Source organism: Anomaloglossus baeobatrachus, chromosome 2 (assembly GCF_048569485.1).
Source record: "Anomaloglossus baeobatrachus isolate aAnoBae1 chromosome 2, aAnoBae1.hap1, whole genome shotgun sequence".
NCBI classification, from domain to species: Eukaryota; Metazoa; Chordata; class Amphibia; order Anura; family Aromobatidae; genus Anomaloglossus; species Anomaloglossus baeobatrachus.
The window spans coordinates 53,177,321-53,192,181 of NC_134354.1; the positions used below are offsets into that span (position 1 = coordinate 53,177,321).

At 44.8% G+C, this 14,861-nt stretch overlaps 1 protein-coding gene across 1 annotated transcript in view; it reads left to right on the forward strand.

The window, feature by feature from the left end:
- The window catches only part of ADAMTS5 (ADAM metallopeptidase with thrombospondin type 1 motif 5), a 149,191-nt gene that overhangs the window by 1,937 nt on the left and 132,393 nt on the right, over nucleotides 1-14,861 (forward strand). The window lies entirely within an intron of this gene.

Below are 14,861 nucleotides of genomic sequence, written 5' to 3' on the forward strand. Positions count from 1 at the left end.
ATCTATCTATATATCTATCTATCTATCTATCTATCTATCTATCTATCTATCTATCTATCTATCCCTCTATCTATCCATCTATCTATATATCTATCTATCTATCCCTCTATCCCTCTATCTATCCATCTATCTATCTATATATCTATCCATCTATCTATCTATCTATCTATCTATCTATCATCTATCTATCTCATTCTATCTATCTATCTATCTATCTATCTATCTATCTATCTATCTATCTATCTATCTATCTATCCCTCTATCTATCCATCCCTCTATCTATCTATCTATCTATCTATCTATCTATCTATCTATCCCTCTATCTATCCATCTATCTATCTATCTATCTATCTATCTATCTATCTATCTATCTATCTATCTATCTATCCCTCTATATATCTATCCCTCTATTTAGGTATTTATCTACCTATCTATTTATCTATTTATCTATCTATCTATTTATCTATCTATCTATCTATCCCTCTATCTATCTATCTATCTATCTATCTATCTATCTATCTATCTATCTATCTATCCCTCTATCTATCCATCCCACTATCCATCCCTCTATCTATACCTTCTATCTATCCCTCTATCTACTTCTCCATCTACCTATCTAGCCCTCTATCTATCTATCTATCTATCTATTTATCTATCTATCTATCCCTCTATATATCTATCCCTCTATTTAGGTATTTATCTACCTATCTATTTATCTATCTATCTATTTTTCTATCTATCTATCTATCTATCTATCTATATCTATCTATCTATCCCTCTCTCTCTTTCTATCTATCATCCTTCTATCTTCTTCTGTATCTATCTTTCTGTCCATCTATACTTTTATGCCTTTGTTTATTTATTTACTCACTCATTTATTTATTTATTATTTTTTATTATTTTCTTTATTATTAATTTTTATTTTTTTATTACTTATGATTTTATTATTATTTATTTATTCGTTATTATTATTTTTATTATTATTTTCTTAGCTTATATGAGGACTTAAATTGCTGTGACTTGTAGTACCATCACATATTGATTATTGGGGGCCAGACACTATCTATATTTATCCAATATAAACAAACCTAAGGGTTTTGCTAGGACTTGTAGTTCTTCCCAGTCCACAGCCTGTTCTCCATGTTTATCAGTGAGATAATCAGTGCAGTCAGTATGGCAGGATGGACTGGGCAGATGGAGCCTTGTAATCCCCATTGCCTGTCATGCACACACTGCCTCTTGGGTGGTTGGATCAATTGCAGTGCACTTTTGGGACTTGTAGTTCCTTTCTGTCTTGGATTACTCCACTCATTGTCTTACATTCCAGTTTTTCTATTAGGTTGGCTACATGCCAGGCATTAATAGTGTGGGACTACAAGTCTCAGCACAAGCTGCATCTAGTAATCCAGCAATCAGGGGCTGAGACTTCCAGTTCTTCACTGCCTGGCACTCAGCCTAGAATAGCGAGCGCAGTGTAAGTATTGCAGGCACATGGGGACTTTACAGCTAGCAGCTATAGGTCACCTACATTTATGATATGCTGAATTAACATGACCTCAACTGAGCGTCTCAAATCTATAAAAATCAGCCTGAAAATAGCAATCTTTGTCTGTAAGTGTATACCTGGTGTTATGATGCAATTCTGCAGCCATGATTCCAAGCAGGTGTTTCCAATGATATATTATTACGGACGTGGGTTCCATAATAACATATTACAGTTCCCCGGCACAGTCATTCATTTGGTTCTGTATACACAATGGGAGAGGTCCAGCCAGAGCCTCTCTACTACAGCCAGAGCCCCTCCACTACAGCCAGAGCCCCTCCACTACAGCCAGAGCCCCTCCACTACAGCCAGAGCCCCTCCACTACAGACATAGCCCCTCCACTACAGCCAGAGCCCCTCCACTACAGCCAGAGCCCCTCCACTACAGCCAGAGCTCCTCCACTACAGCCAGAGCCCCTCCACTACAGCCAGAGCCCCTCCACTACAGCCAGAGCCCCTCCACTACAGACATAGCCCCTCCACTACAGCCTGAGCCCCTCTACTACAGCCAGAGCCTCTCTACTACAGCCAGAGCCCCTCCACTACAGCCAGAGCCCCTCTACTACAGCCAGAGCCTCTCTACTACAGCCAGAGCCCCTCCACTACAGCCAGAGCCCCTCCACTACAGCCAGAGCCCCTCCACTACAGCCAGAGCCCCTCCACTACAGACATAGCCCCTCCACTACAGCCAGAGCCCCTCCACTACAGCCAGAGCCCCTCCACTACAGCCAGAGCTCCTCCACTACAGCCAGAGCCCCTCCACTACAGCCAGAGCCCCTCCACTACAGCCAGAGCCCCTCCACTACAGACATAGCCCCTCCACTACAGCCTGAGCCCCTCTACTACAGCCAGAGCCTCTCTACTACAGCCAGAGCCCCTCTACTACAGCCAGAGCTCCTCCACTACAGCCAGAGCCCCTCCACTACAGCCAGAGCCCCTCTACTACAGCCAGAGCCCCTCTACTACAGCCAGAGCCCCTCTACTACAGACAGAGCTCCTCCACTACAGACAGAGCTCCTCCACTACAGCCAGAGCCCCTCCACTACAGCCAGAGCCCCTCTACTACAGCCAGAACCCCTCTACTACAGCCAGAGCCTCTCTACTACAGCCAGAGCTCCTCCACTACAGCCAGAGCCCCTCCACTACAGCCAGAGCCCCTCTACTACAGCCAGAGCCCCTCCACTACAGCCAGAGCCCCTCCACTACAGCCAGAGCCCCTCCACTACAGCCAGAGCCCCTCTACTACAGCCAGAGCTCCTCTACTACAGCCAGAGACCCTCTACTACAGCCAGAGACCCTCTACTACAGCCAGAGCCCCTCCACTACAGCCAGAGCCCCTCCACTACAGCCAGAGCCCCTCCACTACAGCCAGAGCCTCTCTACTACAGCCAGAGCCCCTCCACTACAGCCAGAGCCCCTCCACTACAGCCAGAGCCCCTCTACTACAGCCAGAGCCCCTCTACTACAGCCAGAGCTCCTCCACTACAGCCAGAGCTCCTCCACTACAGCCAGAGCTCCTCCACTACACCCAGAGCTCCTCCACTACAGCCAGACCCCCTCTACTACAGCCAGAGCCCCTCCACTACAGCCAGAGCTCCTCCACTACACCCAGAGCTCCTCCACTACAGCCAGAGCCCCTCTACTACAGCCAGAGCCAATCTACTACAGCCAGAGCCCCTCCACTACAGCCAGAGCACCTCCACTACAGCCAGAGCCCCTCTACTACAGCCAGAGCCCCTCTACTACAGCCAGAGCCCCTCTACTACAGCCAGAGCCAATCTACTACAGCCAGAGCCCCTCCACTACAGCCAGAGCACCTCCACTACAGCCAGAGCCCCTCTACTACAGCCAGAGCCCTTCTACTACAGCCAGAGCCCCTCTACTACAGCCAGAGCCCCTCTACTACAGCCAGAGCCCTTCTACTACAGCCAGAGCCCCTCTACTACAGCCAGAGCCCCTCTACTACAGCCAGAGCCCCTCTACTACAGCCAGAGCCCCTCCACTACAGCCAGAGCCCCTCCACTACAGCCAGAGCCCCTCTACTACAGACATAGCCCTGACACTATGAGTAATCGGAATAAACAAGCACATTCCTTCCACATCGAACGCCTGGGGCTGACGCTTCTAACTTCTGCACCGAGTATGGGAAGATTCCTGCAATATTATCTCCATTATCCATCTATTCCTAGAAGAAAGAAGTGTCAAGTTTGCAGCTTATTATTGTCTTATTGAGTCCCTTCGTTGAGAATTCTATTTGCCAAAGGCAACTAAACCCCCAAACTAAAAACCTAAAACTAAAACTTAACTTTTATTCATTCAATTGTTAAATGATTCCATAAAGTGCACTGTATACACAGGAACAGCTCATCTAATCCCTTTATGGATATACACAATTTTTTCTCTCTCATACTGTGATTATTTAATGGTCGCATAGTGTTTCTTGTCAGCAGCCCTTATTAGTGAACGCTATTCTGTAACTAGCTGTTAAAATCCTAAAGGGAAAGCCTCTCCAATATGTTTTACCTATACAGGCTTTCTCAGGGGGACATCAGCCTCACATGTCCCCCTGATGAAGCCTGTATAGGTGAAACATGTTGGGGAGGCTTTATCTTTGGGATTTTAACAGCCAGTGCCAGGACAGGAGTCATGACATTCTGAAGTATGTAATTTGTCATCTGTCACCACCAGGCGTCACTATTCTCAACAAAGGCTTAACAAATAGTTTATAAATCAGCATAGGGGTAATCTAGTTTACTATTTGCCAAAAGCATCTAAACCCCCAAACTAAAGACCTAAAAATAAAGCTCAGGCGTCACTATTCTCAACAAAGGCCTCTCCAACATGTTTCACGTATACAGGCTTCATCAGTGGGACATGTGAGGCTAATGTTCCCCTTGATGAAGCCTATATAGGTGAAACATGTTGGGGAGGCTTTACCTTTAGGATTTCAACAGCTAGTTCCAGGACAGCATTTACTAATAATGGCTGCTGACAAAAAAGACAATATGACCATTAAATAATCACAGTAGGAGAGAGTCCCTTTGATGGGAAAACTATTTGTCAAAGGCAACTTAACCCCTAAACTATAAACCTAAAAATAAAACTTAACTTTTATTCATTCAATTGTTAAATGATTACATAAAGTGCACTGTACGCAGGAACAGCTCATCTTATCCATTTTTGGAGATAGACAATCTTTTATCTCTCCTACTATGATTATTTAATGGTCACATAGTCTTTCTTGTCACCAGCCATTATTAGTAAACACTGTCCTGGCACTAGCTATTAAAATCCTAAAGGTAAAGCCTCTCCAACATGTTTCGCCTATACAGGCTTCATCAGGGGGCATCAGCCTTACATGTCCCCCTGATGAAGCCTGTATAGGTGAAACACGTTGTATAGACTTTACCTTTAGGATTTTAACAGCTAGTGCAAGGACAGTGTTTACTAATAATGGCTGCTGACAAGAAAGACTATGCGTCCATTAAATAATCACAGTATGAGAGAGTCCCTTTGATGGGAATACTATTTGCCAAGGGCAACTAAACCCCTAAACTGAAAATCTAAAAATAAAACTTAACTTTTAGTCATTCAATTGTTAAGTGATTCCATAAAGTGCACTGTACACACATGTAAGAACACTTAGTGCAGGAACAGCTCATCTAATCCCGTTATGAAGATACACAATCTTATTTCTCTCCTTAATGGTCACATAGTCTTTCTTGTAAGCAGCCATTATTAGTAAACACTGCCCTGGCACTAGCTGTTAAAATCCTAAAGGTAAAGCCTCTCCAACATGTTTCGCCTATAAAGGCTTCATCAGGGGTACATTAGCGTTACGTTTCCCCCTGATGAAGCCTGTATAGGTGAAACACGTTGGATAGGCTTTACCTTTAGGATTTTAACACCTAGTGCCAGGACAGTGTTTACTAATAATGGCTGCTGACAAGAAAGACTATGCGACCATTAAATAATTACAGTGGGAGAGAAATAAGATTGTGTATCTGCATAAAAGGATTATATGAGCTGTTCCTGCACTGAATTCTTAAAATGTGTGTACTTTATGTAATCATTTAAAAATTGAATAAATAAAAGTTACGTTTTATTATTAGGTCTTTAGTTTAGGGGTTTAGTTGCCTTTGGCATATAGTATTCCCATTGAAGGGACTCTCTCCTACTGTGATTATTTAATGGTTACATAGTTTCTTGTCAGCAGCCATTTTTAGTAAATGCTGTCTTGGCACCAGCTGTTAAAATCCTAAAGGTAAAGCCTCTCCAACATGTTTCGCCTATACAGGCTTCATCAGGGGAACATCAGCCTTACGTGTCCCCCTGATGAAGCCTATATAGGTGAAACTTGTTGGGGAGGCTTAGGATTTTAACAGCTAGAGACAGGACAGTGTATACTAATAATGGCTGCTGACAAGAAAGACTATGCAACCATTAAATAATCATAGGAGGAGAGAGATAAGATTGTGTATTTCCATAAAGGGATTAGATGAGCTGTTCTTGTGTACAGTGCACTTTATTTAATCATTTAACAATTGAATGAATAAAAGTTAAGTTTTATGTTTAGGTCTTCAGTTTAGGGGTTTAGTTGCCATTGGCAAATAGTAATCTAGATTACCCCAATGCTGATCCTCGAGAATAGTCTTGCCTGATGGTGACAGATGACAGATGACAAACCTCAGAATGTCATGGCTCCTACACATGTATGTCTCCATATGAAAGTCTCCTATGCCGTATAAGCAGTATAATTGCCTACATTGATTTGAGAAACATGTTTTTATCCAGACCTGGAAACATGGATGCCTGTAGGGTGACATCACTGAAGTCTACCTGAAGCTACAAAATATCCAAGTGACATAATAGCACAAAAAGTAACAAATGCACAAGGCGATCGTTATGTAGCATTGTGCGGGAAAAGTAGTTGAGGTTTTTTTTTTTTCACTTATTTTTGGCATCCCAATATTTGCCTGGGGTCACACTGAGCACTTTATAACGAAGCTCGGCAGGTTGGGTGGAGGAAATGTGAGATCTGCAGCTGAAAGTTTAAACAAGGCCCTGGAGGATTGCTCCAGCTGGCTGACTTGTATCTTGGCCGGCTGCTTTATATTTGAGAGAGCGCCCAAAGCCTTGAGGAAAGGCGTGGGTAATGTAGCTCCTGTGGTTCGTGGGTAAGACGTGAATTTGTATTTTACCCACAGAGAGGTATTAAAGTTCAGAGAGAAAGTCTTATCGTAAGCCGGAATGAAAACATGCTTTCTTTGACTTTGTGCAAATGGTAAGATTTACACTTTTTTTCCTTTTTTTTTTTTTTAATATCAATCAGATGTAAATGTCAAGTACCTCAGTGTGTAGGGTGGATTGTTTAACCCTTACGCAGTCATTTTCTTGGCTTCATAGAAATCACCAGCATCTGTCACAACTGTTTCCTCGAAAATAAGACCCTGTGTTACATTTTTTTTTACCCTGAAAAATGCGCTAGGGCTTATTTTCGGGGTAGGGCTTATTATCGGGAAAACACGAGTTGGGGGAAAGTTTACCCCCCTTCCCAGGAGACTCATACCAGACCACGGACGTCTGCTTGACTCCCAGGTCCTCCTGCTATCTTCGGGGGGCGCTCCCAGCAGGTATGCTCCACGTGGTCCTCCCCTGCTTCTGGCCGACACACACACACATCAGATCGCTCACATACACATCATGCACACTCATACACAAATCAGATTGCACGCACAATCCAACACACACACACTCCCCACAGCTGGAGATATCAATTGCTTCTGGCCAGCAAAGGATCCCAGGACACAATGCAGTGGAGAGCGAGGACCTGCAGTGGAACATATAGTGGACCCTACGATGCATTCCACCATCGGGTCATCCATGCGTTTCACTGCAGGTCCTCACGCTCCAGTGCACTGCGTCCCACAGACTTGTGCCAGTCAGAAGCTATCAGTGTCATCGGATGTAGTGTGTGTGTGTGTGCGATCTGATGTGGGTGTGTGATCTGATGTGTGTGGGTGTGTGTGAGATCTAATGTGCGTGTGCGATCTGATGTGTGTGTGTGTGTGTGTGTGTGTGTGTGTGTGTGATCTGATGTGTGTGTGTGCAATCTGATGTGTGTGGGATCTGATGTGTATGGGTGTGGGATCTGATGTGTGTAAGATCTGATGTGTGTAAGATTTGATGTGTGTGGGTGTCTGTGATCTAATGTGTGTGTGTGTGTGTGTGTGTGATTTGATGTGTGTGATCTGATGTGTGTGATCTGAAGTGTGTGTGATCTGATGTGTGTGGGTGTGTGATCTGATGTGTGTGGGTGATCTGATGTGTGTGGGTGTGTGATCTAATGTGTGTGTGCGATCTGATGTGTGTGTGTGATCTGATGTGTGTGTGTGATCTGATGTGTGTGTGTGATCTGATGTGTGTGGGTGTGTGATCTGGTGGGTGTGTGATCTGATGTGTGTGGGTGTGTGATCTGATGTGTGTGTGATCTGATGTGTGTGTCTGTGCAATCTGATGTGTGTGTATGATCTGATGTGTGTGTGTATGATCTGATGTGTGTCTGTGTGACCTAATGTGTGTATGATCTGATGTGTGAGTGTGTGATCTGATGTGTATGGGTGTGCGATCTGATGTGTGCGATCTGATGTGTACGATCTGATGTGTGTGATCTGATGTGTGTGGGTTCCACTGCAGGTCCTCCCATTCAGCGTCTGGTGAGTATGATTGTGGGGTCTTATGTCTTTTTCTTTTCGGGGTATCGGCTTTCTATAATGAAGTGTCCTGTAGTTTCTTTAACTTTTTTAGCTGCATGGAGCCTTCATTATTGATCCGTGACTAGGACTTATTTTCAGGGTGGGATTTATATTTAACCCTTACTCTGAAAATACTGAAAACTACTGCTAGGGCTTATTTTTGGGATGGATCTTATTTTCGGGGAAATACGGTATACACAATCTGATAAAGAGCAATGGTGGGTCAGGCGGGGGAGGTTCTTTGAGACACTAGAGTAAAAAATCTTAATTCCACTCTCATGCGGTGTTCTGCCCCTCACTCACTAGGTGTCATATCGACATCTTACTATGTTCCCATTGCAGAGTCTGGAAGTCAACCTGAACCTTCTTACTTGCTCAGCCAGAGTCGGGCATCGACTGTTTAGTGCTCTCTGGTCATCGGTATAGCAGGAGGTAATTTTTGCTGGCGGGTGAATGGCTGCTGGGGTCACAGGTTCCTGACGTCCTATCACAGCCACCTCCACCATATTAAAAAAAAGTGGAACTTAGCCTCACGTACCAAATATAACTCTAGTTTTGCTCCAGCGATACCGGTCTTTTTGCATGGGGATCCAGTTGTTGGTGAACTGTTGTAAGCAATTTGGTGTGCTGTGTAAATATCCTTTTGTTTGTTTATTTCTCCCTGAGCACGTATTGTCATTTCTCTTGTGTGCTTGCAGTGAGTATTAGGGGTACTTTGCAGGTTGCGACATCGCTACTGCGATATCGCCGGGGTCAAATCGAAAGTGACGCACATCTGGCGCCGGTAACGACGTCACAACGTGTAAAGCCTAGATGCGCCGATAAACGATCGCAAAAGCGTCGTAAATCGGTGATCTGTGTAGTGTCGGACATTTCCATAATATAGCTGCAGCGACAGGTACGATGTTGTTCCTAGTTCCTGCGGCAGCACACATCGCTGTGTATGAAGCCGCAGGAGCGAAGAACATCTCCTTACCTGCCTCCACTGGCTATATGGAAGAAAGGAGGTGGGCAGGATATTTACGTCCCGCTCATCTCCATCCCCTCCGCTTCTAATGGCCGATTGCCGTGTGATGTCGCTGTGACGCCGCACGATCCGCCCCCTTAGGAAGGATGCAGGTCGCCGGCCAGAGCGACGTCGCAGGGCAGGTAAGTGTGTGTGAAGCTGCCGTAGCGATAATGTTCGACGGGGGGCGGGTACTATCGCGCTCGGCATTGCTACCATCGGCTAGCGATGTCGCAATGTGCAAAGTACCCCTAAGTCTTGGTTTTCCCCTGTCTGTCGGTATTTGTGGAATTCATTGTCCTGTCCCAGCCCTCTGCGGGGGTGGGAGAGAGGGGGTGTTAGACCAGGGCTACTCATGAGTTAGGGCTATGCTGGCAGTCCGGACCTGGCCACCATTGAGCCTATCTCTGGAATAAGGGACAGCTTATGGTCCCTAGTTTGAGGGTCAGTCTAGGTGCCCCTACTCCTAGATACCATGTCATACCCATGACAGTCACCCTCTATCTATGCAAAAATGCATCATATTTATTTATTTTTCTCCCTTATATAGAGCCATTAATTCCACAGTGTTTTACAGATGTGATCATCACTGTCCCCATTGGGGCTCACAGTCTAAATTCACTACCAGTAAGTCTCTGGGGTATGGCAGGACAACAAAGAACACAGAGGAAACCCATGGAGAACAAACTCTTTTCAGATTTTGTACTTGGTAGGATCTGAACCCAGGGCTGTAAGACTACAGTGCTATCCACTGAGCCACCATGCTGCCCTCATCAATAACATCAAAAAGCCTCTATCATCCGTCTGACACAGACTCATAGAGTTTCATTGATCCATATACACATTAGTTTTAGAAACTGGTCCCTGTCTCCAGTCTGTGTCCTCTTCTCATCCGTTTTGCGGGTCAAGCTTGATCATTAAAGGGAATTTGTCACCAGGTTTTTGCTCCCCCATCTGAGAACAAAATGTAGAGACAGAGACCCTGATTCCAGTGATGTGTAACTTACTGAGATGTTTGCTGTCATTTTGATAAAATCAATGTTTTCTCTGCTGTAGATCCAGCTCATGCATATGATTGATTATGCGGCAGCACACCAAGTAATCCGGTAATGATAATATACTGCTGATTAAACAGTGATTTTATCACAACAATACAAAGTAGCCCAGTAAGTGACACACTACTGGAATCAGGATCTCTGCCCATATCTTATGGTGCTCTCAGCTTCAGTGGCACAAACCTAATAACAGATTCTCAATAAAGTAGTCATTAGATACTGGTGAAACATGGACTTTGTACCTTAGAATGTCTTCCAAATTTCAGATATTTTTAATTGATGCATTGTTATAAAATATTCAGTGGAAAACAGAGGAAAAAGCAAAGTGATGCAACTAGGATGACACCTGAGAAAAATATTGGTCACTTTCTCTTGGATGTGTTAATGTACAGGTCCCCAGAGACATTAACTAATGACAGGTGAACTCTCTGATATCGATGAGTTTGGTTGACTGTCGATCGTGTATGTGGGCGCGGGCCGATTGATATCCAATTTCCGTCAGCTGATCGTATTGTTGTCTCTCAGATCAGACACCGGCTAACGTGTCAACAGGTGGCTTTCTTGTAGAGAACACAAGGGCACTTGGCGAGTCAGCTGAGATGGCTGTTGGCTGAACTATTGGCCAACAGCTTTGACAGCTTTCTAATGTATATGGCCACATTTAGATAACTCTTTGGTGACAACTATCTTCTCCAACTCCTCCATACGCAGCAATGTTTGGCTCAGCCAAGCACTCATGTGTCCTCTTTGAGAGATCCACCGTCAGACTCCTCAGTCCTCAGGCAAATGCTTATCAAAAAAATTGGCTGGTGAAACCCAACGTGCCAGATCCTTCTCTGCCAGACAGCATCTGTCAGGGGAGAGTCAGGAGGTCCCTAGGCTCATTAGACTGTTGGTTGATTTTGTCAATGTCTCGAGTTCGGCTGACTTTAGTCTAATGTGTTTGAGGGGCTTTATTAGGTTATTTGTGAATCATCCTACAAGAAATACACCCTGGTCACCAGTGTCTGGCTCCAAATTCACCTCCAAATGGGATTCTCTGTTGGACATTCGGTATCTATTATTGTGACAGAGCTGGCCTTAAAGGGGTGGTTCACTACTCAGCATAGTGGCCACACATCGCTGTAAACCTCAAAGGAAAGGGTTTTTGGAAATACTTTGTTTAATATATTCTGAGTGGCGCTATTGCGGATCACTCATCTCCACCCGATCACATGACCCCCGGGCTCCGTGACCTCTGAAATCCAGTGATGTTACGTCAACTTTCAGTTGACCCTAGATCATTGAATCCGGCCCCAGTCTTCTTGAGTGACTTAGCTGTGGGTAGAGATTCGCCACTCATCACAGCCTAGCATCGCTCCTGCTTGCGGTGCTCTGCAGTGAAGGAGAGAGCGTGTGATATGCTGGGATGTGATGACGGCGTAACACTCAGGGAGGCCAGTCACTCAGGGAGACCGGGGCCTTCCTCGGTGATGTAGGGTCAACTGGAAGTTGATGTGACCTCACAGGATCTCAGAAGTCACGGAGCCCCGGGTCACTTCATGGGGATGAGTGGACCCCAATAGCACTACTTACAGGCAGAATTGGCCGATCAAGGTATTTAGAAAAAGCCTTCCCTATCAGTTTTACAGGGATGTGGCTACTAATGCAGAGTAGTGAACGACCCCTTTAAGTATAGTTCAATATTCCAGTGACCCTGTCTGACCCTTTATCCTTTGCTTTAGTCAAGCCATTCTATAACAAGGAATCAGGTGCCATATTGGAATGTATCATAGTCAAGATTGGTCTTCTCAACAAAGTTTCTTAGCAATAATCATGCGATTGCTTTTGGCCAAACGTCAGGCAGAACATTCATGTGTTTCCAGTGAACAGAGGGGCTACAGCCTCTACCAGACAACTCTGTCAATGCATCAATGTCTTATGGCTGCAGAAAACTATGGACCATCTGACGAGGAAGAGTCAGGGGTCAGAATCCCATACATATCAGACATTCCGTCAATCTCACCATATATATATAAAGGGTTCATAGAATTTTAATTTAATGTTTATGGCAGCCATTAGTGTCCTTCATGGGAAAGAGAAGCAAAAAATAGCTTTTTCTTAGATCAATAACTGGAACCACAGGGATTCCCTTTAAGCTAAATGTAATTTTTTTTTAAATATCTGATTACTTCCATATCTGGAATGGAGAGCGTCATGGTGTGACGACTGCTGGACTGTGTTCTTATTCACTTTTAGTCAGCACTTTGAGGAACAGCTGAGTCACTTCAGAAAGACTTTGTTATAGGTTACACTGCTTGACAGCATTGAATTTTTATGGGGAAGTCTATGGGGCCCATTAATGTCCAACCACGGCTGCTTGACACGTTATCCCACTGACTAGTATGAACAAGAGCCGGGTAAATCTTCTCTAGTACAAGGGATAGCTACGAGTGTGATTCAATGACTGGATTTTCAAGGTAGAGCTTTTTTTCCTAATGCCGGCGTCACACAGTACGATATATCGGGCGATATGTCGTCGGGGTCATGTCGTTAGTGACGCACATCCGGCATCGTTTGACATATCGTACCATGTGACACCTCTGAATGACTGTGAACGAGCAAAAATACTCACCTTATCGTTGCTCGTTGACACTTCATTCATTTTCAAAATGTCGGTCCTCCTTCTGTGCTCCAGTTGTTCATCGTTCCCGAGGCAGCACACATCGCTACTTGTGACACCCCGGGAACGATGAACTGCAGCTTACCTGCGTCCCGCCGGCAATGCGGAAGGAAGGTGGTGGGAGGGATGTTACGTCCCGATCATCTCCGACCCTCCGCTTCTATTGGGCGGCCGCTGTGTGACGTTGCTGTGACGCTGAACAACCTCCCCCTTCAGGAAGAGGATGTTCGCCGCACATAGCGACGTCGTCCGGGAGGTAAGTACGTGTGACTGGGGTTTAAAGACTTTGTGCGCCACGGGCAACTAATTGCCCGTGATGCACAAACGACGGGGGCGGGTATGATCGCTCGTGCGATTTAAACGAAAGATCGTACCGTGTGACGCCGGCATAAGGGTTACAATTCAGTTTTGTGACAGCATTTTTGCAATAAATTGATCCAAACTACAGCAAAACCATGATTGAACCTCAATATTTTAGATTTATTTTTAATAAAAAATAATTAGTAGCTCTTACACCCTAGCCTTGATTCCTAAGCGGACCTGAAGAACTATATGATGCATATGTGTGAAGCTCTATTATAGAGTTTGGATTGAAGCCCAGAAGCTTCAGTTCTCTTAACACTCATTGTTTGAGATGGTAAAACCCCAAAACTTAAATATAATTGTTTGACATGGGCATCTGTTAATAATTGAGGTGTATGCCAGCTGTTTGGTATTTTTAATGAGGAGTTGTGTGGTCCTTGTGTGGTCCTTCAAGGCTTGATATACAGAAAAAGCTTGGCGATACCCATAAAAGGGTGGTCATAACATTGGTGCAACCACACAAAAGCCCCTGTGCAATAACAATATATGGGCCCTCTGTAGCCCAAGCACTCATCAAAATACACAATTCCTCCATCTTTGGTGATAGGAATGATCCCCTTACCTATTTGGCCCTTGTGTGGCCAAACAGGTTGCACCATTGATGTGTCCACCCCTGGGTGCAACCTGTCCAGTTATACAATGGCCAAGAGCTGAGGGGGCTACTATCATCGAAAAAGCAGCAAGAAACTTCTGTCACAGGAGTCTTTTATGGAGACATTTTAGACTGCCAAGGGCCCATATGCTGTTCGTGCACAGTCCCTCTTCTGGCTGTATTCACCCCTGTAGTCATATTAGACTTAGGTCAGCCAAACCTGCCAATTATGTCACGATTAGAGATGAGCGAAGTATGATTTGGCGGGTTCAACCAGACTTTAGATAAAGTTGGGTTTGGGACCCAGACTTGACCTTAGCCCCAATGGAAGTCACTAATTGGGCAGTTCTGCCCACATGCAGCCAGCTATAAACAAATCACTTTCAGATGGAGTGTCTCTTTTTCGGGGAGGAATTACATACTACATCCGATCACTGCGAGCTGTTCAAACACTGCTAGTAGCTCACACTGGGCTGAGCACCGAGCGCACCCAAGCACAGCGATGCTTGCGGGAGTGGTTTGCATACATAAAGCACCTAAACTCCGAACCTGAACTCTGTTTTATTTGTAAGGTGTATGTTCTGTAGAACATCAAACCTCGGGTTCACTCATTTCTAGTCAGGATAAGTCAACCAGTCATATGGGGCCATCATGCTATGTTTGTCCATCTGTATCTATTGCAGAACTTCCTTAAAAAGATTTAGGTAGAAAATAGAAAGTGACATATTGTCTGACATAACTGTAATTGGTCAGAAAGCATAAATACCCACAAAGTATTTTCCTGCAACAAACAGTCTTTGTCCAGTGACTAGTGAAGGGAAAGTCACCTCCCATGGTGGCCCAAATCTAATCCTAAAGCTAAAACGGTCTTCGGTGACCCAGACA